Source organism: Oncorhynchus nerka, linkage group LG20 (genome assembly GCF_034236695.1).
Source record: "Oncorhynchus nerka isolate Pitt River linkage group LG20, Oner_Uvic_2.0, whole genome shotgun sequence".
Lineage (NCBI taxonomy): Eukaryota > Metazoa > Chordata > Actinopteri > Salmoniformes > Salmonidae > Oncorhynchus > Oncorhynchus nerka.
This window is the reverse complement of record NC_088415.1, coordinates 7,895,456-7,918,896: the sequence shown is the minus strand read 5'-3', so window position 1 is coordinate 7,918,896 and position 23,441 is coordinate 7,895,456. Positions and strand designations below refer to the sequence as shown.

Below are 23,441 nucleotides of genomic sequence, written 5' to 3'. Positions count from 1 at the left end.
CCCAAAGCAGTTATTAACATGTCATAGGTGGGTCGCGAGATATGAGTAAACATTCAGAATCATACACTATTTCTTCATAATGTTGGTCGTTCGAGGACACTGCATTTCTCATTTGGCTCTAGAGCTTAAAAATGGTAAAAACCTCTGAAACAGCAGATGACTCAGTTCGTGTAAGTAATTAACCTACGATATGCTGGGGAACTTTGTCAAAAGGCAGAGTTGCTGAGTTTCTTAGCTTTCAGAGTAAGTCTTAACCTGTTCAAAAACAACCCTTCTGAAATTACATTGCAGTGCCGTGACCCGGATTCGAACCGGGGTTGCTGCGGCCACAACGCAGAGTACTAACCACTATACGATCATGGCTGGCTACAAGAGGTGGCTTTGTAAAGCCTACATAGGCTGTGAAAGTGATGTGCACAAGCTGGCTAAACACTTTTCATATTGGTCTCGATAATGAATAAAGTGAAGAAACAGTCGAGCTTTACACATTCAAAAAGTGCCCTTTTCCGTGACATTGGAATATCTCAATTGCATCCTCCTCACATCATCTCTAATTCTCTAAACCGATTGGTGAGAAAACCTGAGTGCCCTCCCCTCTGACCTTCTCCACCAATGTGTACAATAAAATGCTTGAAAAGGTACTGCTGAGATTTGAACTCAGGATCTCCTGTTTACTAGACAGGCACTTTAACCAACTAAGCCACAGCACCCATGAAAGAGATATATTTTGCAGATGTGAACACCAACACCTATTTTTATCAAACCAGACTCATTAATTTAACCCACATCTCTGTCTAGCAAAATCACATCACAAAAGAGATGTCTTTTACTAATATTGGTCATTCGAGGACAGTACATTTTTCATTTGGGTCTCGAGATGAATAAACTCAAGAACCTCTGACATGGATTCTTAAACTATGATTTGGGACCCAAAGCAGTTATTAACATGTCATAGGTGGGTCGCGAGATATGAGTAAACATTCAGAATCATACACTATTTCTTCATAATGTTGGTCGTTCGAGGACACTGCATTTCTCATTTGGCTCTAGAGCTTAAAAATGGTAAAAACCTCTGAAACAGCAGATGACTCAGTTTGTGTAAGTAATTAACCTACGATATGCTGGGGAACTTTGTCAAAAGGCAGAGTTGCTGAGTTTCTTAGCTTTCAGAGTAAGTCTTAACCTGTTCAAAAAACAACCCTTCTGAAATTACATTGCAGTGCCGTGACCCGGATTCGAACCCGGGGTTACTGGCCAAATCAAAACCAATCAAATCAATGGCTTATTTATATAGCCCTTTGTAATCAGCTACATATCTCAAAGTGCTGTACAGAAACCCAGCCTAAAACCCCAAACAGCAAGCAATAAAGTGAAGAAACAGTGGCTTTAAAAACTCCCTAAAAGGCCAAAACCTAGGAAGAAACCTAGAGAGAAACCAGGCTTTGTGGGGTGGCCAGTCCTCTTCTGGCTGTGCCGGGTGGAGATTATAACAGAACATGGCCAAGATGTTCAAATGTTTATAAATGACCAGCATGGTCGAATAATAATAAGGCAGAACAGTTGAAACTGGAGCAGCAGCACAGTCAGGTGGAAGTTGAAACTGGAGCAGCAGCATGGCCAGGTGGACTGGGGACAGCAAGGAGTCATCATGTCAGGTAGTCCTGGGGCATGGTCCTAGGGCTCAGGTCAGTTGAAACTGGAACAGCAGCATGGCCAGGTGGACTGGGGACAGCAAGGAGTCATCATGTCAGGTAGTCCTGGGGCATGGTCCTAGGGCTCAGGTCCTCCGAGAGAGAGAAAGAAAGAGAGAAGGAGAGAATTAGAGAACGCACACTTAGATTCACACAGGACACCGAATAGGACAGGAGAAGTACTCCAGATATAACAAACTGACCCCAGCCCCCGACACATAAACTACTGCAGCATAAATACTGGAGGCTGAGACAGGAGGGGTCAGGAGACACTGTGGCCCCATCCGAGGACACCCCGGACAGGGCCACTCAGGAAGGATATAACCCCACCCACCCACTTTGCCAAAGCACAGCCCCCACACCACTAGAGGGATATCTTCAACCACCAACTTACCATCCTGAGACAAGGCTGAGTATAGCCCACAAAGATCTCCGCCACGGCACAACCCAAGGGGGGGGGGCAACCCAGACAGGATGACCACAACAGTGAATCAACCCACTCAGGTGACGCACCCCCTCCAGGGACGGCATGAGAGAGCCCCAGTAAGCCAGTGACTCAGCCCCTGTAATAGGGTTAGAGGCAGAGAATCCCAGTGGAAAGAGGGGAACCGGCCAGGCAGAGACAGCAAGGGCGGTTCGTTGCTCCAGAGCCTTTCCGTTCACCTTCCCACTCCTGGGCCAGACTACACTCAATCATATGACCCACTGAAGAGATGAGTCTTCAGTAAAGACTTAAAGGTTGAGACCGAGTTTGCGTCTCTGACATGGGTAGGCAGACCGTTCCATAAAAATGGAGCTCTATAGGAGAAAGCCCTGCCTCCAGCTGTTTGCTTAGAAATTCTAGGGACAATTAGGAGGCCTGCGTCTTGTGACCGTAGCGTACGTGTAGGTATGTACGGCAGGACCAAATCAGAGAGATAGGTAGGAGCAAGCCCATGTAATGCTTTGTAGGTTAGCAGTAAAACCTTGAAATCAGCCCTTGCTTTGACAGGAAGCCAGTGTAGAGAGGCTAGCACTGGAGTAATATGATCAAATGTTTTGGTTCTAGTCAGGATTCTAGCAGCCGTATTTAGCACTAACTGAAGTTTATTTAGTGCTTTATCCGGGTAGCCGGAAAATAGAGCATTGCAGTAGTCTAACCTAGAAGTGACAAAAGCATGGATGAATTTTTCTGCATCATTTTTGGACAGAAAGTTTCTGATTTTTGCAATGTTACGTAGATGGAAAAAAGCTGTCCTCGAAATGGTCTTGATATGTTCTTCAAAAGAGAAATCAGGGTCCAGAGTAACGCCGAGGTCCTTCACAGTTTTATTTGAGACGACTGTACAACCATTAAGATTAATTGTCAGATTCAACAGAAGATCTCTTTGTTTCTTGGGACCTAGAACAAGCATCTCTGTTTTGTCCGAGTTTAATAGTAGAAAGTTTGCAGCCATCCACTTCCTTATGTCTGAAACACATGCTTCTAGCGAGGGCAATTTTGGGGCTTCACCATGTTTCATTGAAATGTACAGCTGTGTGTCATCCGCATAGCAGTGAAAGTTAACATTATGTTTTCGAATAACATCCCCAAGAGGTAAAATATATAGTGAAAACAATAGTGGTCCTAAAACGGAACCTTGAGGAACACCGAAATTTACAGTTGATTTGTCAGAGGACAAACCATTCACAGAGACAAACTGATATCTTTCCGACAGATAAGATCTAAACCAGGCCAGAACATGTCCGTGTAGACCAATTTGGGTTTCCAATCTCTCCAAAAGAATGTGGTGATCGATGGTATCAAAAGCAGCACTAAGGTCTAGGAGCACGAGGACAGATGCAGAGCCTCGGTCCGATGCCCATTAAAATGTCATTTACCACCTTCACAAGTGCCGTCTCAGTGCTATGATGGGGTCTAAAACCAGACTGAAGCATTTCGTATACATTGTTTGTCTTCAGGAAGGCAGTGAGTTGCTGCGCAACAGCCTTCTCTAAAATTTTTGAGAGGAATGGAAGATTCGATATAGGCCGATAGTTTTTTATATTTTCTGGGTCAAGGTTTGGCTTTTTCAAGAGAGGCTTTATTACTGCCACTTTTAGTGAGTTTGGTACACATCCAGTGGATAGAGAGACGTTTATTATGTTCAACATAGGAGGGCCAAGCACAGGAAGCAGCTCTTTCAGTAGTTTAGTTGGAATAGGGTCCAGTATGCAGCTTGAAGGTTTAGAGGCCATGATTATTTTCATCATTGTGTCAAGAGATATAGTACTAAAACACTTGAGCGTCTCTCTTGATCCTAGGTCCTGGCAGAGTTGTGCAGACTCAGGACAACTGAGGTTTGGAGGAATACGCAGGTTTAAAGAGGAGTCTGTAATTTGCTTTCTAATAAACATAATCTTTTCCTCAAAGAAGTTCATGAATTTATCACTGCTAAAGTGAAAGTCATCCTCTCTTGGGGAATGCTGCTTTTTAGTTAGCTTTGCGACAGTATCAAAAAGGAATTTCGGATTGTTCTTATTTTCCTCAATTAAGTTAGAAAAATAGGATGATCGAGCAGCAGTAAGGGCTCTTCGGTACTGCACGGTACCGTCCTTCCAAGCTAGTCGGAAGATTTCCAGTTTGGTGTGGCGCCATTTCCGTTCCAATTTTCTGGAAGCTTGCTTCAGAGCTCGGGTATTTTCTGTGTACCAGGGAGCTAGTTTCTTATGAGACATTTTTTTAGTTTTTAGGGGTGCAACTGCATCTAGGGTATTGCCAAGGTTAAATTGAGATCCTCAGTTAGGTGGTTAACTGATTTTTGTCCTCTGGCGTCCTTGGGTAGGCAGAGGGAGTCTGGAAGGGCATCAAGGAATCTTTGTGTTGTCTGTGAATTTATAGCACGACTTTTGATGTTCCTTGGTTGGGGTCTGAGCAGATTATTTGTTGCAATTGCAAACGTAATAAAATGGTGGTCCGATAGTCCAGGATTATGAGGAAAAACATTAAGATCCACAACATTTATTCCATGGGACAAAACTAGGTCCAGCGTATGACTGTGACAGTGAGTGGGTCCAGAGACATGTTGGACAAAACCCACTGAGTCGATGATGGCTCCGAAAGCCTTTTGGAGTGGGTCTGTGGACTTTTCCATGTGAATATTAAAGTCACCAAAGATTAGAATATTATCTGCTATGACTACAAAGGTCCGATAGGAATTCAGGGAACTCAGTGAGAAACGCTGTATATGGCCCAGGAGGCCTGTAAACAGTAGCTATAAAAAGTGATTGAGTAGGCTGCATAGATTTCATGACTAGAAGCTCAAAAGACGAAAACGTCATTTTTTGGGGGGGAAATTGAAATTTGCTATCGTAAATGTTAGCAACACCTCCGCCTTTGCGGGATGCACGGGGGATATGGTCACTAGTGTAGCCAGGAGGTGAGGCCTCATTTAAAACAGTAAATTCATCAGGCTTAAGCCATGTTTCAGTCAGGCCAATCACATCAAGATTATGATCAGTGATTAGTTCATTGACTATAATTGCCTTTGAAGTAAGGGATCTAACATTAAGTAGCCCTATTTTGAGATGTGAGGTATCATGATCTCTTTCAGTAATGACAGGAATGGAGGTGGTCTTTATCCTAGTGAGATTGCTAAGGCGAACACCGCCATGTTTAGTTTTGCCCAACCTAGGTCGAGGCACAGACACGGTCTCAATGGTGATAGCTGAGCTGACTACACTGACTGTGCTAGTGGCAGACTCCACTATGCTGGCAGGCTGGCTAACAGCCTGCTGCCTGGCCTGCACCCTATTTCATTGTGGAGCAAGAGGAGTTAGAGCCCTGTCTATGTTGGTAGATAAGATGAGAGCACCCCTCCAGCTAGGATGGAGTCCGTCACTCCTCAGCAGGTCAGGCTTGGTCCTGTTTGTGGGTGAGTCCCAGAAAGAGGGCCAATTATCTACAAATTCTATCTTTTGGGAGGGGCAGAAAACAGTATTCAACCAGCGATTGAGTTGTGAGACTCTGCTGTAGAGCTCATCACTCCCCCTAACTGGGAGGGGCCAGAGACAATTACTCGATGCCGACACATCTTTCTAGCTGATATGCACGCAGAAGCTATGTTGCGCTTGGTGATCTCTGACTGTTTCATCCTAACATCGTTGGTGCCGACGTGGATAACAATATCTTACTGCAGCCACAACGCAGAGTACTAACCACTATACGATCATGGCTGGCTACAAGAGGTGGCTTTGTAAAGCCTACATAGGCTGTGAAAGTGATGTGCACAAGCTGGCTAAACACTTTTCATATTGGTCTCGATAATGAATAAAGTGAAGAAACAGTCGAGCTTTACACATTCAAAAAGTGCCCTTTTTCCGTGACATCGGAATATCTCAATTGCATCGTCCTCACATCATCTCTAATTCTCTAATCCGATTGGTGAGAAAACCTGAGTGCCCTCCCCTCTGACCTTCTCCACCAATGTGTACAATAAAATGCTTGAAAAGGTACTGCTGAGATTTGAACTCAGGATCTCCTGTTTACTAGACAGGCACTTTAACCAACTAAGCCACAGCACCCATGAAAGAGATATATTTTGCAGATGTGAACACCCACACCTTTTTGAATCAAACCAGTCTCATTAATTTAACCCACATCTCTGTCTAGCAAAATCACATCACAAAAGAGATGTCTTTTACTAATATTGGTCATTCGAGGACAGTACATTTTTCATTTGGGTCTCGAGATGAATTCCTTCAAGAACCTCTGACATGGATTCTTAAACTATGATTTGGGTCCGCTGTCCTGGCGTCGTGAGGGAGTTTGTTCCACCATTGGGGGCCAGAGTCAGCAAACAGTTTTGACTGAGTAAATGTCATCAGTCAGAATGCAGTAAACATTCAGAATACACTATTTCTTCATAATGTTGGTCGTTCGAGGACACTGCATTTCTCATTTGGCTCTAGAGCTTAAAAATGGTAAAAACCTCTGAAACAGCAGATGACTCAGTTCGTGTAAGTAATTAACCCATGATATGCTGGGGAACTTTGTCAAAAGGCAGAGTTGCTGAGTTTCTTAGCTTTCAGAGTAAGTCTTAACCTGTTCAAAAAACAACCTTCTGAAATTACATTGCAGTGCCGATGACCCGGTTGTCAAACCTGGGGTTGCTAATGCCACAACGCAGAGTACTAACCACTATACGATCATGGCTGGCTACAAGAGGTGGCTTTGTAAAGCCTACATAGGCTGTGAAAGTGATGTGCACAAGCTGGCTAAACACTTTTCATATTGGTCTCGATAATGAATAAAGTGAAGAAACAGTACAGCTTTACACATTCAAAAAGTGCCCTTTTCCGTGACATTGGAATATCTCAATTGCATCCTCCTCATCATTCATGACAGACCTTCCACTCTTTAATCATCTAAATAACAAATTGGTGAGAAAACCTGAGTGCCCTCCTCTCTGACCTTCTCCACCAATGTGTACAATAAAATGCTTGAAAAGGTACTGCTGAGATTTGAACTCAGGATCTCCTGTTTACTAGACAGGCACTTTAACCAACTAAGCCACAGCACCCATGAAATTCATATATTTTGCAGATGTGAACACCAACACCTATTTTTATCAAACCAGTCTCATTAATTTAACCCACATCTCTGTCTAGCAAAATCACATCACAAAAGAGATGTCTTTTACTAATATTGGTCATTCGAGGACAGTACATTTTTTTTGGGTCTCGAGATGAATAAACTCAAGAACCTCTGACATGGATTCTTAAACTGATTTGGGACCCAAAGCAGTTATTAACATGTCATAGGTGGGTACTGAGGTGATATGAGTAAACATTCAGAATCATACACTATTTCTTCATAATGTTGGTGGTTCGAGGACACTGCATTTCTCATTTGGCTCTAGAGCTTAAAAATGGAAAAATGGGTGAAACAGCAGATGACAGAACAGTTTTGGGAATCTGCTAATTGAACACCAGACGGGCTAGTTTAAGTAATTAACCTACGATATGCTGGGGAACTTTGTCAAAAGGCAGAGTTGCTGAGTTTCTTAGCTTTCAGAGTAAGGGATTAACCTGTTCAAAAAACAACCCTTCTGAAATTACATTGCAGTGCAAGTGACCCGGATTCGAACCGGGGTTGCTGCCACAACGCAGAGTACTAACCACTATACGATCATTGGCATGGCTACAGAGGTGGCTTTGTAAAGCCTACATAGGCTGTGAAAGTGATGTGCACAAGCTGGCTAAACACTTTTCATATTGGTCTCGATAATGAATAAAGTGAAGAAACAGTCGAGCTTTACACATTCAAAAAGTGCCCTTTTTCCGTGACATTGGAATATCTCAATTACATCCTCCTCACATCATCTCTAATTCTCTATACCGATTGGTGAGAAAACCTGAGTGCCCTCCCCTCTGACCTTCTCCACCAATATGTACAATAAAATGCTTGAAAAGGTACTGCTGAGATTTGAACTCAGGATCTCCTGTTTACTAGACAGGTACTTTAACCAACTAAGCCACAGCACCCATGAAAGATATATATTTTGCAGATGTGAACACCAACACCTATTTTTATCAAACCAGTCTCATTAATTTAACCCACATCTCTGTCTAGCAAAATCACATCACAAAAGAGATGTCTTTTACTATTATTGGTCAATCGAGAACAGTACACTTTTCATTTGGGTCTCGAGATGAATAAACTCAAGAACCTCTGACATGGATTCTTAAACTATGATTTGGGACCCAAAGCAGTTATTAACATGTCATAGATGGGTCGCGAGATATGAGTAAACATTCAGAATCATACACTATTTCTTCATAATGTTGGTCGTTCGAGGACACTGCATTTCTCATTTGGCTCTCGAGCTTAAAAATGGGAAAAATCTCTGAAACAGCAGATGAATCAGTTATTGTAAGTAATTAACCTACGATATGCTGGGGAACTTTGTCAAAAGGCAGAGTTGCTGAGTTTCTTAGCTTTCAGAGTAAGTCTTAACCTGTTCAGAAAACAACCCTTCTGAAATTACATTGCAGTGCCGTGACCCGCATTCGAACCGGGGTTGCTGCGGCCACAACGCAGAGTACTAACCACTATACGATCACAGCTGGCTACAAGAGGTGGCTTTGTAAAGCCTACATAGGCTGTGAAAGTGATGTGCACAAGCTGGCTAAACACTTTTCATATTGGTCTCGATAATGAATAAAGTGAAGAAACAGTCGAGCTTTACACATTCAAAAAGTGCCCTTTTTCCGTGACATTGGAATATCTCAATTGCATCCTCCTCACATCATCTCTAATTCTCTAAACCGATTGGTGAGAAAACCTGAGTGCCCTCCCCTCTGACCTTCTCCACCAATATGTACAATAAAATGCTTGAAAAGGTACTGCTGAGATTTGAACTCAGGATCTCCTGTTTACTAGACAGGCACTTTAACCAACTAAGCCACAGCACCCATGAAAGAGATATATTTTGCAGATGTGAACACCAACACCTATTTTTATCAAACCAGTCTCATTAATTTAACCCACATCTCTGTCTAGCAAAATCACATCACAAAAGAGATGTCTTTTACTAATATTGGTCATTCGAGGACAGTACATTTTTCATTTGGGTCTCGAGATGAATAAACTCAAGAACCTCTGACATGGATTCTTAAACTATGGATTTGGGACATAAATCAGTTATTAACATGTCATAGGTGGGCACCACCTATAGTTGTTGATAAAATTCAGAATCATTACAATATTTCTTCAATGTTGAATTAAAGGACACTGCATTTCTCATCTATGGCTCTAGAGCTTAAAATTTGTAAAAACTTCTGAAACAGCAGATGACTCTATTATCTGATAGCATTAACCCCCAATATACTGGGGAACTTTCACCAAACGCAGATTTGCTGAGTTTCTTAGCTTTCAGAGTAAGTCTTAACCTGAAATTCATAAAACAACCCTTCTGAAGCTTTTTCATTGCAGTGCCTAGATGTCCCATGAACATCATTTTGGGTCTTTGGCGATCAAGAGTGATTAAATCGGTCCATAGTACTAGCCAGATATCGATCATGAATACTGTGCTGAACAAGAGAAAAAAATAGCGTTTTCTAGCCTAACGTCATTTTTTAGGCTTAAAAAAGTGATGATAAACTCACAAAACACTTTTGAAATGTTTTGTAATGCAACTAAAGTGAAGAAACAGTTAATAAGCTTTAAACATTCAAAAGTGCCCTTAAATTCTATAGGTGACATTGGAATATCTCAGGATTGCATCTCCTCAAATCATCCTAATTCTCTAGACCGATTGGTGAGAAAACCTGAGTGCCCTCCCTCTGTTTCGGTTTCCACCAATGAAACAAAAATGCAAATGACAAGGTACTGCTGAGATTTGAACTCAGGATCAACCTGACATAATTTAACAGGTTCACTTTAACAAATCCTGGAAGCCATGGATAGCACCCAGTGAATCAGATATTTTTTTCCTGCACTTTTGATGAAACCGCACGTTCTTTATAGTCCAGCCGTCTCATTAATTTAACATCTCTTTTAGCAAAACACATCACAAAAGAGATGTTTTTTACTAATATTAATCATCTGACAGTACACTATTTTCATTTGGTCAGGGAGATGAATAAACTCAAGAACCTCTGACATGGATTCTTAAACTATGATTTGGGACCCAAAGCAGTTATTAACATGTCATAGGTGGGTCGCGAAATATGAGTAAACATTCAGAATCATACACTATTTCTTCATAATGTTGGTCTTTCGAGGACACTGCATTTCTCATTTGGCTCTCGAGCTTAAAAATGGTAAGCAACTCCGAAAGAGCAGATGAATCAGTTCGTGTAAGTAATTAACCCACGATATGCTGGGGAACTTTGTCAAAAGGCTGAGTTTCTTAGCTTTCAGAGTAAGTCTTAACCTGTTCAAAAAACAACCCTTCTTAAATTACATTGCAATGCCGTGACTGGGATTCGAACCGGGGTTGCTGCGCACAAAATGCAGAGTACTAACCACTATACGATCATGGCTGGCTACAACAGGTAGCTTTGTAAAGCCTACATAGGCTGTGAAAGTGATGTGCACCAGCTGGCTAAACACTTTTCATATTGGTCTCGATAATGAATGAAGTGAAGAAACAGTCGAGCTTTACACATTCAAAAAGTGCCCTTTTTCCGTGACATTGGAATATCTCAATTACATCCTCCTCACATCATCTCTAATTCTCTATACCGATTGGTGAGAAAACCTGAGTGCCCTCCCCTCTGACCTTCTCCACCAATGTGTACAATAAAATGCTTGAAAAGGTACTGCTGAGATTTGAACTCAGGATCTCCTGTTTACTAGACAGGCACTTTAACCAACTAAGCCACAGCACCCAAATCAAATAAAAGAAATCATATTTTGCAGATTTGAACACCAACACCTATTTTTATCAAACCAGTTCATTAATTTAGCGAAACCCACATTCTGCTTCTAGCAAAATGCATCAATAAAACAAGTAATCTAACTAACAATTCCAAAAGGACAGTCTTTTTCATTTGGGTAAGGAGATGTAATAAATCAAGAACCTCTGTTGGATTCTTAAACTATGATTTGGGACCCAAAGCAGTTATTAACATGTCATAGGTAAACAAAGTGGCATAGTTAAAGTGGCTAGTGATAATGTATTACATAAGGATGCAGTCGATGATATAGGGTACAGTATTTCTTCATAATGAATAATGTCGAGGACACTGCATTTAACATTTATATAAGCTTAAATTGTTTAAACCTCTGAAACAGCAGATGACATCAGTTCCTTCGATTAATTAAAGATATGGCTGGGAACTTTGTCAAGTGTGTTGGCAGAGCCACTTGTTAGTGGTTCTGTTTAACAGTCTGATTAACCTGTTCAAAAAACAAGCCTTCTTTTCATTGCAGTCTCGGTCCCAGCTTTGATGCACCTGTACTGACCTCGCCTTCTGGATGATAGCGGGGTGAACAGGCAGTGGCTCGGGTGGTTAATGTCCTTGATGATCTTTAGGCCTGGCTCCTGTAAATCGGGTGATGTGCACAAGCTGGCTAAACACTTTTCATATTGGTCTCGATAATGAATAAAGTGAAGAAACAGTCTGGAGAGCTTTACACATTCAAAAAGTGCCCTTTTCCGTGACAGGCGGTGAATATCTCAATTGCATCCTCTCACATCATCTCTAATTCTCTAGTCCGATTGGTGAGAAAACCTGAGTTTCTTCAGCCCTCTGACCTTCTCCACCAATGTGTACAATAAAATGCTTGAAGAGGTACTGCTGAGATTTGAACTCAGGATCTCCTGTTTACTAGACAGGAACTTAAAACCAACTCTCCCACAGCACCCATGAAAGACATATATTTTGGAGATGTGAACACCAACACCTGTTTTTATCAAACCAGTCTCATTAATTTAACCCACATCTCTGTCTAGCAAAATCACATCACAAAATAGATGTCTTTTATTAATATTGGTCATTCGAGGACAGTACATTTTTCATTTGGGTCTCGAGATGAATAAACTCAAGAACCTCTGACATGGATTCTTAAACTATGATTTGGGACCCAAAGCAGTTATTAACATGTCATAGGTGGGTCGCGAGATATGAGTAAACATTCAGAATCATACACTATTTCTTCATAATGTTGGTCGTTCGAGGACACTGCATTTCTCATTTGGCTCTAGAGCTTAAAAATGGTAAAAACCTCTGAAACAGCAGATGACTCAGTTCGTGTAAGTAATTAACCTACGATATGCTGGGGAACTTTGTCAAAAGGCAGAGTTGCTGAGTTTCTTAGCTTTCAGAGTAAGTCTTAACCTGTTCAAAAAACAACCCTTCTGAAATTACATTGCAGTGCCGTGACCCGGATTCGAACCGGGGTTGCTGCGGCCACAACGCAGAGTACTAACCACTATACGATCATGGCTGGCTACAAAGGTGGCTTTGTAAAGCCTACATAGGCTGTGAAAGTGATGTGCACAAGCTGGCTAAACACTTTTCATATTGGTCTCGATAATGAATAAAGTGAAGAAACAGTCGAGCTTTACACATTCAAAAAGTGCCCTTTTTCCGTGACATTGGAATATCTCAATTGCATCCTCCTCACATCATCTCTAATTCTCTAATCCGATTGGTGAGAAAACCTGAGTGCCCTCTCCTCTGACCTTCTCCACCAATGTGTACAATAAAATGCTTGAAAAGGTACTGCTGAGATTTGAACTCAGGATCTCCTGTTTACTAGACAGGCACTTTAACCAACTAAGCCACAGCACCCATGAAAGATATATATTTTGCAGATGTGAACACCCACACCTATTTCAATCAAACCAATCTCATTAATTTAACCCACATCTCTGTCTAGCAAAATCACATCACAAAGAGATGTCTTTTACTATTATTGGTCATTCCAGGACAGTACATTTTTCATTTGGTTAAAAATCAAAGATGAATAAACTCAACATCTCTGACATGGTACATAAATTAAACTATGATTTGGGACCCAAAGTCAGTTATTAACATGTCATAGGTGGGAAAGCATGAGATATGAGTAAACATTCAGAATCATACACTATTTCTTCATAATGTTGGTCGTTCGAGGACACTGCATTTCTCATTTGGCTCTAGAGCTTAAAAATGGTAAAAACCTCTGAAACAGCAGATGACCAGTTCTTTGTAAGTAATTAACCTAAACGATATGCTGGGGAACTTTGTCAAAAGGCAGAGTTGCTGAGTTTCTTAGCTTTCAGAGTAAGTCTTAACCTGTTCAAAAAACAACCCTTCTGAAATTACATTGCAGTGCCGTGACCCGGATTAACCGGGGTTGCTCACAAAAGTACTTCAAATTACGTTTGCTGCAACTTTAGGTATTAGTAAACCACTACGGCGATAAAATGGCACAGAGGGCTTTGTAAAGATCATTAGCTACATAGGCTGTGAAAGTGATGTGCACAAGCTGGCTAAACACTTTTCATATTGGTCTCGATAATGAATAAAGTGAAGAAACAGTCGAGCTTTACACATTCAAAAAGTGCCCTTTTTCCGTGACATTGGAATATCTCAATTGCATCTCCTCACATCATCTCTAATTCTCTAAACCGATTGGTGAGAAAACCTGAGTGCCCCCCTCTGACCTTCTCCACCAATGTGTACAATAAAATGCTTGAAAAGGTACTGCTGAGATTTGAACTCAGGATCTCCTGTTTACTAGACAGGCACTTTTTTAACCAACTAAGCCACAGCACCCATGAAAGAAATGCATATATTTTGCAGATGTGAACACCAACACCTATTTTTATCAAACCAGTCTCATTAATTTAACCCACATCTCTGTCTAGCAAAATCACATCACAAAAGAGATGTCTTTTACTAATATTGGTCATTCGAGGACAGTACATTTTTCATTTGGGTCTCGAGATGAATAAACTCAAGAACCTCTGACATGGATTCTTAAACTATGATTTGGGACCCAAAGCAGTTATTAACATGTCATAGGTGGGTCGCGAGATATGAGTAAACATTCAGAATCATACACTATTTCTTCATAATGTTGGTCGTTCGAGGACACTGCATTTCTCATTTGGCTCTCGAGCTTAAAAATGGTAAAAACCTCTGAAACAGCAGATGAATCAGTTCGTGTAAGTAATTAACCTGCGATATGCTGGGGAACTTTGTCAAAAGGCAGAGTTGCTGAGTTTCTTAGCTTTCAGAGTAAGTCTTAACCTGTTCAAAAAACAACCCTTCTGAAATTACATTGCAGTGCCGTGACCCGGATTCAAACCGGGGTTGCTGCAGCCACAACGCAGAGTACTAACCACTATACGATCATGGCTGGCTACAAGAGGTGGCTTTGTAAAGCCTACATAGGCTGTGAAAGTGATGTGCACAAGCTGGCTAAACACTTTTCATATTGGTCTCGATAATGAATAAAGTGAAGAAACAGTCGAGCTTTACACATTCAAAAAGTGCCCTTTTTCCGTGACATTGGAATATCTCAATTGCATCCTCCTCACATCATCTCTAATTCTCTAAACTGATTGGTGAGAAAACCTGACCTCTGACCTTCTCCACCAATGTGTACAATAAAATGCTTGAAAAGGTACTGCTGAGATTTGAACTCAGGATCTCCTGTTTACTAGACAGGCACTTTAACCAACTAAGCCACAGCACCCATGAAAGAGATATATTTTGCAGATGTGAACACCAACACCTATTTTTATCAAACCAGTCTCATTAATTTAACCCACATCTCTGTCTAGCAAAATCACATCACAAAAGAGATGTCTTTTACTAATATTGGTCATTCGAGGACAGTACATTTTTCATTTGGGTCTCGAGATGAATAAACTCAAGAACCTCTGACATGGATTCTTAAACTATGATTTGGGACCCAAAGCAGTTATTAACATGTCATAGGTGGGTCGCGAGATATGAGTAAACATTCAGAATCATACACTATTTCTTCATAATGTTGGTCGTTCGAGGACACTGCATTTCTCATTTGGCTCTAGAGCTTAAAAATGGTAAAAACCTCTAAAACAGCAGATGACTCAGTTCGTGTAAGTAATTAACCTACGATATGCTGGGGAACTTTGTCAAAAGGCAGAGTTGCTGAGTTTCTTAGCTTTCAGAGTAAGTCTTAACCTGTTCAAAAAACAACCCTTCTGAAATTACATTGCAGTGCCGTGACCCGGATTCGACCCGGGGTTACTCAAATCAAATCAAATCAAATCAAATTTATTTATATAGCCCTTCGTACATCAGCTGATATCTCAAAGTGCTGTACAGAAACCCAGCCTAAAACCCCAAACAGCAAGCAATGCAGGTGTAGAAGCACGGTGGCTGGGAAAACTCCCTAGAAAGGCCAAAACCTAGGAAGAAACCTAGAGAGGAACCAGGCTTTGTGGGGTGGCCAGTCCTCTTCTGGCTGTGCCGGGTGGAGATTATAACAGAACATGGCCAAGATGTTCAAATGTTTATAAATGACCAGCATGGTCGAATAATAATAATGCAGAACAGTTGAAACTGGAGCAGCAGCACAGTCAGGTGGAAGTTGAAACTGGAGCAGCAGCATGGCCAGGTGGACTGGGGACAGCAAGGAGTCATCATGTCAGGTAGTCCTGGGGCATGGTCCTAGGGCTCAGGTCAGTTGAAACTGGAACAGCAGCATGGCCAGGTGGACTGGGGACAGCAAGGAGTCATCATGTCAGGTAGTCCTGGGGCATGGTCCTAGGGCTCAGGTCCTCCGAGAGAGAGAAAGAAAGAGAGAAGGAGAGAATTAGAGAACGCACACTTAGATTCACACAGGACACCGAATAGGACAGGAGAAGTACTCCAGATATAACAAACTGACCCCAGCCCCCCGACACATAAACTACTGCAGCATAAATACTGGAGGCTGAGACAGGAGGGGTCAGGAGACACTGTGGCCCCATCCGAGGACACCCCCGGACAGGGCCAAACAGGAAGGATATAACCCCACCCACTTTGCCAAAGCACAGCCCCCACACCACTAGAGGGATATCTTCAACCACCAACTTACCATCCTGAGACAAGGCTGAGTATAGCCCACATAGATCTCCGCCACTGCACAACCCAAGGGGGGAGGGGGCAACCCAGACAGGATGACCACAACAGTGAATCAACCCACTCAGGTGACGCACCCCCTCCAGGGACGGCATGAGAGAGCCCCAGTAAGCCAGTGACTCAGCCCCTGTAATAGGGTTAGAGGCAGAGAATCCCAGTGGAAAGAGGGGAACCGGCCTGTCAGGATTTGGCCAGGGTTGTTCCGGTTTTTGGTCACTAGATGCCCCCATTGTGCCTTTTGACCTTTTGTTTTCCCTTGATCCCCATTATTATTTGCACCTGTGCCTCGTTTCCCCTGATTGTATTTAAACCCTTTGTTTTCCTCAGTCCTTTGCTCTGTGTTTGTATGTTAGCACCCAGCCCTAGTACTCTGTGAACTCTTGTTGATCCCGGTGGACTCTCTTGTGGAATTCTGTTTTTTTGTTCTTGTTTGTTTGTTTTTGAGTATTTTTTGAGGCTTTTTGTGCTATACCTTCCACCTTGTGGATTTACCTTTTTGTCTTGGAGGATTACCTTTGTTCTTGTGGAATTCCTTTTGAAGTTGTGGAGTTACATGTTTTCCTGAAGAACTTCATTTTTTACTTCATTAAATACATCGTCTCAAGTACTGCTGTGTCTGCCTCATCTTCTGGGTTCTGCCAACTATTCGTGGCTCAGTTGGTTAAGTGACTGTTTCTCACTCCGGAGACCCGGGTTCGTAACCGGGTCCTGACACGGCCAGGCAGAGACAGCAAGGGCGGTTCGTTGCTCCAGAGCCTTTCCGTTCACCTTCCCACTCCTGGGCCAGACTACACTCAATCATATGACCCACTGAAGAGATGAGTCTTCAGTAAAGACTTAAAGGTTGAGACCGAGTTTGCGTCTCTGACATGGGTAGGCAGACCGTTCCATAAAAATGGAGCTCTATAGGAGAAAGCCCTGCCTCCAGCTGTTTGCTTAGAAATTCTAGGGACAATTAGGAGGCCTGCGTCTTGTGACCGTAGCGTACGTGTAGGTATGTACGGCAGGACCAAATCAGAGAGATAGGTAGGAGCAAGCCCATGTAATGCTTTGTAGGTTAGCAGTAAAGCCTTGAAATCAGCCCTTGCTTTGACAGGAAGCCAGTGTAGAGAGGCTAGCACTGGAGTAATATGATCAAATGTTTTGGTTCTAGTCAGGATTCTAGCAGCCGTATTTAGCACTAACTGAAGTTTATTTAGTGCTTTATCCGGGTAGCCGGAAAATAGAGCATTGCAGTAGTCTAACCTAGAAGTGACAAAAGCATGGATGAATTTTTCTGCATCATTTTTGGACAGAAAGTTTCTGATTTTTGCAATGTTACGTAGATGGAAAAAAGCTGTCCTCGAAATCATTACATTACATTTAAGTCATTTAGCAGACGCTCTTATCCAGAGTGACTTACAAATTGGTGCATTCACCTTATGACATCCAGTGGAGCAGCCACTTTACAATAGTGCATCTAAATCTTTTAAGGGGGGAGTTGAGAAGGATTACTTTGGTCTTGATATGTTCTTCAAAAGAGAAATCAGGGTCCAGAGTAACGCCGAGGTCCTTCACAGTTTTATTTGAGACGACTGTACAACCATTAAGATTAATTGTCAGATTCAACAGAAGATCTCTTTGTTTCTTGGGACCTAGAACAAGCATCTCTGTTTTGTCCGAGTTTAATAGTAGAAAGTTTGCAGCCATCCACTTCCTTATGTCTGAAACACATGCTTCTAGCGAGGGCAATTTTGGGGCTTCACCATGTTTCATTGAAATGTACAGCTGTGTGTCATCCGCATAGCAGTGAAAGTTAACATTATGTTTTCGAATAACATCCCCAAGAGGTAAAATATATAGTGAAAACAATAGTGGTCCTAAAACGGAACCTTGAGGAACACCGAAATTTACAGTTGATTTGTCAGAGGACAAACCATTCACAGAGACAAACTGATATCTTTCCGACAGATAAGATCTAAACCAGGCCAGAACATGTCCGTGTAGACCAATTTGGGTTTCCAATCTCTCCAAAAGAATGTGGTGATCGATGGTATCAAAAGCAGCACTAAGGTCTAGGAGCACGAGGACAGATGCAGAGCCTCGGTCCGATGCCATTAAAATGTCATTTACCACCTTCACAAGTGCCGTCTCAGTGCTATGATGGGGTCTAAAACCAGACTGAAGCATTTCGTATACATTGTTTGTCTTCAGGAAGGCAGTGAGTTGCTGCGCAACAGCCTTCTCTAAAATTTTTGAGAGGAATGGAAGATTCGATATAGGCCGATAGTTTTTTATATTTTCTGGGTCAAGGTTTGGCTTTTTCAAGAGAGGCTTTATTACTGCCACTTTTAGTGAGTTTGGTACACATCCAGTGGATAGAGAGACGTTTATTATGTTCAACATAGGAGGGCCAAGCACAGGAAGCAGCTCTTTCAGTAGTTTAGTTGGAATAGGGTCCAGTATGCAGCTTGAAGTTTTAGAGGCCATGATTATTTTCATCATTGTGTCAAGAGATATAGTACTAAAACACTTGAGCGTCTCTCTTGATCCTAGGTCCTGGCAGAGTTGTGCAGACTCAGGACAACTGAGGTTTGGAGGAATACGCAGGTTTAAAGAGGAGTCTGTAATTTGCTTTCTAATAAACATAATCTTTTCCTCAAAGAAGTTCATGAATTTATCACTGCTAAAGTGAAAGTCATCCTCTCTTGGGGAATGCTGCTTTTTAGTTAGCTTTGCGACAGTATCAAAAAGGAATTTCGGATTGTTCTTATTTTCCTCAATTAAGTTAGAAAAATAGGATGATCGAGCAGCAGTAAGGGCTCTTCGGTACTGCACGGTACCGTCCTTCCAAGCTAGTCGGAAGATTTCCAGTTTGGTGTGGCGCCATTTCCGTTCCAATTTTCTGGAAGCTTGCTTCAGAGCTCGAGTATTTTCTGTGTACCAGGGAGCTAGTTTCTTATGAGACATTTTTTTTAGTTTTTAGGGGTGCAACTGCATCTAGGGTATTGCCAAGGTTAAATTGAGATCCTCAGTTAGGTGGTTAACTGATTTTTGTCCTCTGGCGTCCTTGGGTAGGCAGAGGGAGTCTGGAAGGGCATCAAGGAATCTTTGTGTTGTCTGTGAATTTATAGCACGACTTTTGATGTTCCTTGGTTGGGGTCTGAGCAGATTATTTGTTGCAATTGCAAACATAATAAAATGGTGGTCCGATAGTCCAGGATTATGAGGAAAAACATTAAGATCCACAACATTTATTCCATGGGACAAAACTAGGTCCAGCGTATGACTGTGACAGTGAGTGGGTCCAGAGACATGTTGGACAAAACCCACTGAGTCGATGATGGCTCCGAAAGCCTTTTGGAGTGGGTCTGTGGACTTTTCCATGTGAATATTAAAGTCACCAAAGATTAGAATATTATCTGCTATGACTACAAAGGTCTGATAGGAATTCAGGGAACTCAGTGAGAAACGCTGTATATGGCCCAGGAGGCCTGTAAACAGTAGCTATAAAAAGTGATTGAGTAGGCTGCATAGATTTCATGACTAGAAGCTCAAAAGACGAAAACGTCATTTTTTTTTTTGTAAATTGAAATTTGCTATCGTAAATGTTAGCAACACCTCCGCCTTTGCGGGATGCACGGGGGATATGGTCACTAGTGTAGCCAGGAGGCGATGCCTCATTTAAAACAGTAAATTCATCAGGCTTAAGCCATGTTTCAGTCAGGCCAATCACATCAAGATTATGATCAGTGATTAGTTCATTGACTATAATTGCCTTTGAAGTAAGGGATCTAACATTAAGTAGCCCTATTTTGAGATGTGAGGTATCATGATCTCTTTCAGTAATGACAGGAATGGAGGTGGTCTTTATCCTAGTGAGATTGCTAAGGCGAACACCGCCATGTTTAGTTTTGCCCAACCTAGGTCGAGGCACAGACACGGTCTCAATGGTGATAGCTGAGCTGACTACACTGACTGTGCTAGTGGCAGACTCCACTATGCTGGCAGGCTGGCTAACAGCCTGCTGCCTGGCCTGCACCCTATTTCATTGTGGAGCAAGAGGAGTTAGAGCCCTGTCTATGTTGGTAGATAAGATGAGAGCACCCCTCCAGCTAGGATGGAGTCCGTCACTCCTCAGCAGGTCAGGCTTGGTCCTGTTTGTGGGTGAGTCCCAGCAAGAGGGCCAATTATCTACAAATTCTATCTTTTGGGAGGGGCAGAAAACAGTATTCAACCAGCGATTGAGTTGTGAGACTCTGCTGTAGAGCTTATCACTCCCCCTAACTGGGAGGGGCCAGAGACAATTACTCGATGCCGACACATCTTTCTAGCTGATATGCACGCAGAAGCTATGTTGCGCTTGGTGATCTCTGACTGTTTCATCCTAACATCGTTGGTGCCGACGTGGATAACAATATCTTACTGCAGCCACAACGCAGAGTACTAACCACTATACGATCATGGTTGGCTACAAGAGGTGGCTTTGTAAAGCCTACATAGGCTGTGAAAGTGATGTGCGCAAGCTGGCTAACCACTTTTCATATTGGTCTCGATAATGAATAAAGTGAAGAAACAGTCGAGCTTTACACATTCAAAAAGTGCCCTTTTTCCGTGACATCGGAATATCTCAATTGCATCGTCCTCACATCATCTCTAATTCTCTAATCCGATTGGTGAGAAAACCTGAGTGCCCTCCCCTCTGACCTTCTCCACCAATGTGTACAATAAAATGCTTGAAAAGGTACTGCTGAGATTTGAACTCAGGATCTCCTGTTTACTAGACAGGCACTTTAACCAACTAAGCCACAGCACCCATATCAAATAAAATCAAATCAAATTTTATTTGTCACGTACACATGGTTAGCAGATGTTAATGCGAGTGTAGCGAAATGCTTGTGCTTCTAGTTCCGACAATGCAGTAATAACCAACAAGTAATCTAACTAACAATTCCAAAACTACTGTCTTATACACATTGTAAGGGGATAAGGAATATGTACATAAGGATATATGAATGAGTGTTGGTACAGAGCAGCATAGGCAAGATACAGTAGATGGTATCGAGTACAGTATATACATATGAGATGAGTATGTAAACAAAGTGGCATAGTTAAAGTGGCTAGTGATACATGTATTACATAAGGATGCAGTCGATGATATAGGGTACAGTATATACGTATGCATATGAGATGAATAATGTAGGGTAAGTAACATTATATAAGGTAGCATTGTTTAAAGTGGCTAGTGATATATTTACATCATTTCCCTTCGATTCCCATTATTAAAGTGGCTGGAGTTGAGTCAGTGTCAGTGTAAGTGTGTTGGCAGCAGCCACTCAATGTTAGTGGTGGCTGTTTAACAGTCTGATGGCCTTGAGATAGAAGCTGTTTTTCAGTCTCTCGGTCCCAGCTTTGATGCACCTGTACTGACCTCGCCTTCTGGATGATAGCGGGGTGAACAGGCAGTGGCTCGGGTGGTTGATGTCCTTGATGATCTTTATGGCCTTCCTGTAACATCGGGTGGTGTAGGTGTCCTGGAGGGCAGGTAGTTTGCCCCCGGTGATGCGTTGTGCAGACCTCACTACCCTCTGGAGAGCCTTACGGTTGAGGGTGGAGCAGTTGCCGTACCAGGCGGTGATACAGCCCGCCAGGATGCTCTCGATTGTGCATCTGTAGAAGTTTGTGAGTGCTTTTGGTGACAAGCCGAATTTCTTCAGCCTCCTGAGGTTGAAGAGGCGCTGCTGCGCCTTCTTCACGATGCTGTCTGTGTGAGTGAACCAGTTCAGTTTGTCTGTGATGTGTATGCCGAGGAACTTAAAACTTGCTACCCTCTCCACTACTGTTCCCCATGAAAGACATATATTTTGGAGATGTGAACACCAACACCTGTTTTTATCAAACCAGTCTCATTAATTTAACCCACATCTCTGTCTAGCAAAATCACATCACAAAAGAGATGTTTTTTACTAATACTGGTCATTCGAGGATAGTACATTTTTCATTTGGGTCTCGAGATGAATAAACTCAAGAACCTTCTTCAACTTCCGGGTTGGAGCGAGCCGGTCGCATCCGCGCTTCGGTCTGCAGGTTGTATAACTTTTTCATTACATTTCATTACATTTCATTATAGTACAACGGTCTGATTTGTCTAATCTTAGCAATTTCTTCTTAGCTAGCTACATAGTCGTCGTTGTATCAAAGATAATTGCGTAATTATCGTATTTCGTCGTCTCCTATCTGCCCAACACGTTCACCGTCTACCGTAGCACTGTAGTAACTATCACACTCAACTGAACGACTTGATTAGTGTAGTGTTAGCTAGCTACATAGTTGTCTTTGCTGTCTTCGTATCCAAGATAATTGTGTAGTTAGAGTGTGTAGTCTTAGAGTGATTATCTTAATTTACCGAGGTTAGCTAGCCAGCTATTTTGTCGTCCTTAACGTAGGAGACACTCCTAGCTAGCCAATAGCCAGCCAACGTCTACTGAATAGAACTTTCGCATTCCGGTCGCATTCCGCTTCGCTCCACAGGTAGTATCATATTTTCATTTCATTTCATTACAGTCCCAACGGTGTGATTTGTTTGATCGTAGCTAGCTACATAGCTAGCTACATAGCCGTCTTTGTTTCAAAGATAATTGTGTAGTCTAGAGCGATTTTCTAGGTTAGCTAGCCAGCTATTGTCGTTCTCCTAACGCAACGTAACGTAACCAACACTGCTAGCTAGCCAGCTTGCCCCGAAAAGCAGCATTGTAGAAACTTCACACTCAACGGAACGACTTGATTAGGGTAGTGTCAACAACGCAGCTAGCCTACCTCAGCAGTACTGTATCATTTTAATCATTTTAGTCAATTAGATTCTTGCTACGTAAGCTTAACTTTCTGAACATTCGAGACGTGTAGTCCACTTGCCATTCCAATCTCCTCTGCATTAGCGTAGCCTCTTCTCTAGCCTGTCAACTATGTGTCTGTCTATCCCTGTTCTCTCCTCTCTGCACAGACCATACAAACGCTCCACACCGCATGGCCGCGGCCACCCTAATCTGGTGGTCCCAGCGCGCACGACCCACGTGGAGTTCCAGGTCTCCGGTAGCCTCTGGAACTGCCGATCTGCGGCCAACAAGGCAGAGTTCATCTCAGCCTATGCCTCCCTCCAGTCCCTCGACTTCTTGGCTCTGACGGAAACATGGATCACCACAG

The 23,441-nt window shown here is 42.4% G+C and overlaps 12 non-coding genes across 12 annotated transcripts; all 12 read right to left on the bottom strand.

Annotated features, from left to right (window-relative positions):
• Nucleotides 1-291: 291 nt before the first annotated feature.
• On the bottom strand, nucleotides 292-363 carry trnah-gug (transfer RNA histidin (anticodon GUG)). The gene has a single exon. It is a non-coding gene; the product is annotated as a tRNA-His (tRNA).
• Nucleotides 364-636: 273 nt separating this feature from the next.
• On the bottom strand, nucleotides 637-710 carry trnat-agu (transfer RNA threonine (anticodon AGU)). Its single transcript has one exon. It is a non-coding gene; the product is annotated as a tRNA-Thr (tRNA).
• Nucleotides 711-6,159: 5,449 nt separating this feature from the next.
• trnat-agu (transfer RNA threonine (anticodon AGU)) lies at nucleotides 6,160-6,233 on the bottom strand. Its single transcript has one exon. It is a non-coding gene; the product is annotated as a tRNA-Thr (tRNA).
• Nucleotides 6,234-7,157: 924 nt separating this feature from the next.
• trnat-agu (transfer RNA threonine (anticodon AGU)) lies at nucleotides 7,158-7,231 on the bottom strand. The gene has a single exon. It is a non-coding gene; the product is annotated as a tRNA-Thr (tRNA).
• An 890-nt stretch (nucleotides 7,232-8,121) lies between these two features.
• On the bottom strand, nucleotides 8,122-8,195 carry trnat-agu (transfer RNA threonine (anticodon AGU)). The gene has a single exon. It is a non-coding gene; the product is annotated as a tRNA-Thr (tRNA).
• An 856-nt stretch (nucleotides 8,196-9,051) lies between these two features.
• Nucleotides 9,052-9,125, bottom strand: trnat-agu (transfer RNA threonine (anticodon AGU)). Its single transcript has one exon. It is a non-coding gene; the product is annotated as a tRNA-Thr (tRNA).
• A 1,846-nt stretch (nucleotides 9,126-10,971) lies between these two features.
• Nucleotides 10,972-11,045, bottom strand: trnat-agu (transfer RNA threonine (anticodon AGU)). The gene has a single exon. It is a non-coding gene; the product is annotated as a tRNA-Thr (tRNA).
• A 1,489-nt stretch (nucleotides 11,046-12,534) lies between these two features.
• trnah-gug (transfer RNA histidin (anticodon GUG)) lies at nucleotides 12,535-12,606 on the bottom strand. The gene has a single exon. It is a non-coding gene; the product is annotated as a tRNA-His (tRNA).
• A 273-nt stretch (nucleotides 12,607-12,879) lies between these two features.
• On the bottom strand, nucleotides 12,880-12,953 carry trnat-agu (transfer RNA threonine (anticodon AGU)). Its single transcript has one exon. It is a non-coding gene; the product is annotated as a tRNA-Thr (tRNA).
• Nucleotides 12,954-13,845: 892 nt separating this feature from the next.
• On the bottom strand, nucleotides 13,846-13,922 carry trnat-agu (transfer RNA threonine (anticodon AGU)). Its single transcript has one exon. It is a non-coding gene; the product is annotated as a tRNA-Thr (tRNA).
• Nucleotides 13,923-14,773: 851 nt separating this feature from the next.
• trnat-agu (transfer RNA threonine (anticodon AGU)) lies at nucleotides 14,774-14,847 on the bottom strand. Its single transcript has one exon. It is a non-coding gene; the product is annotated as a tRNA-Thr (tRNA).
• Nucleotides 14,848-20,983: 6,136 nt separating this feature from the next.
• On the bottom strand, nucleotides 20,984-21,057 carry trnat-agu (transfer RNA threonine (anticodon AGU)). Its single transcript has one exon. It is a non-coding gene; the product is annotated as a tRNA-Thr (tRNA).
• Between the last annotated feature and the right edge of the window lie 2,384 nt (nucleotides 21,058-23,441).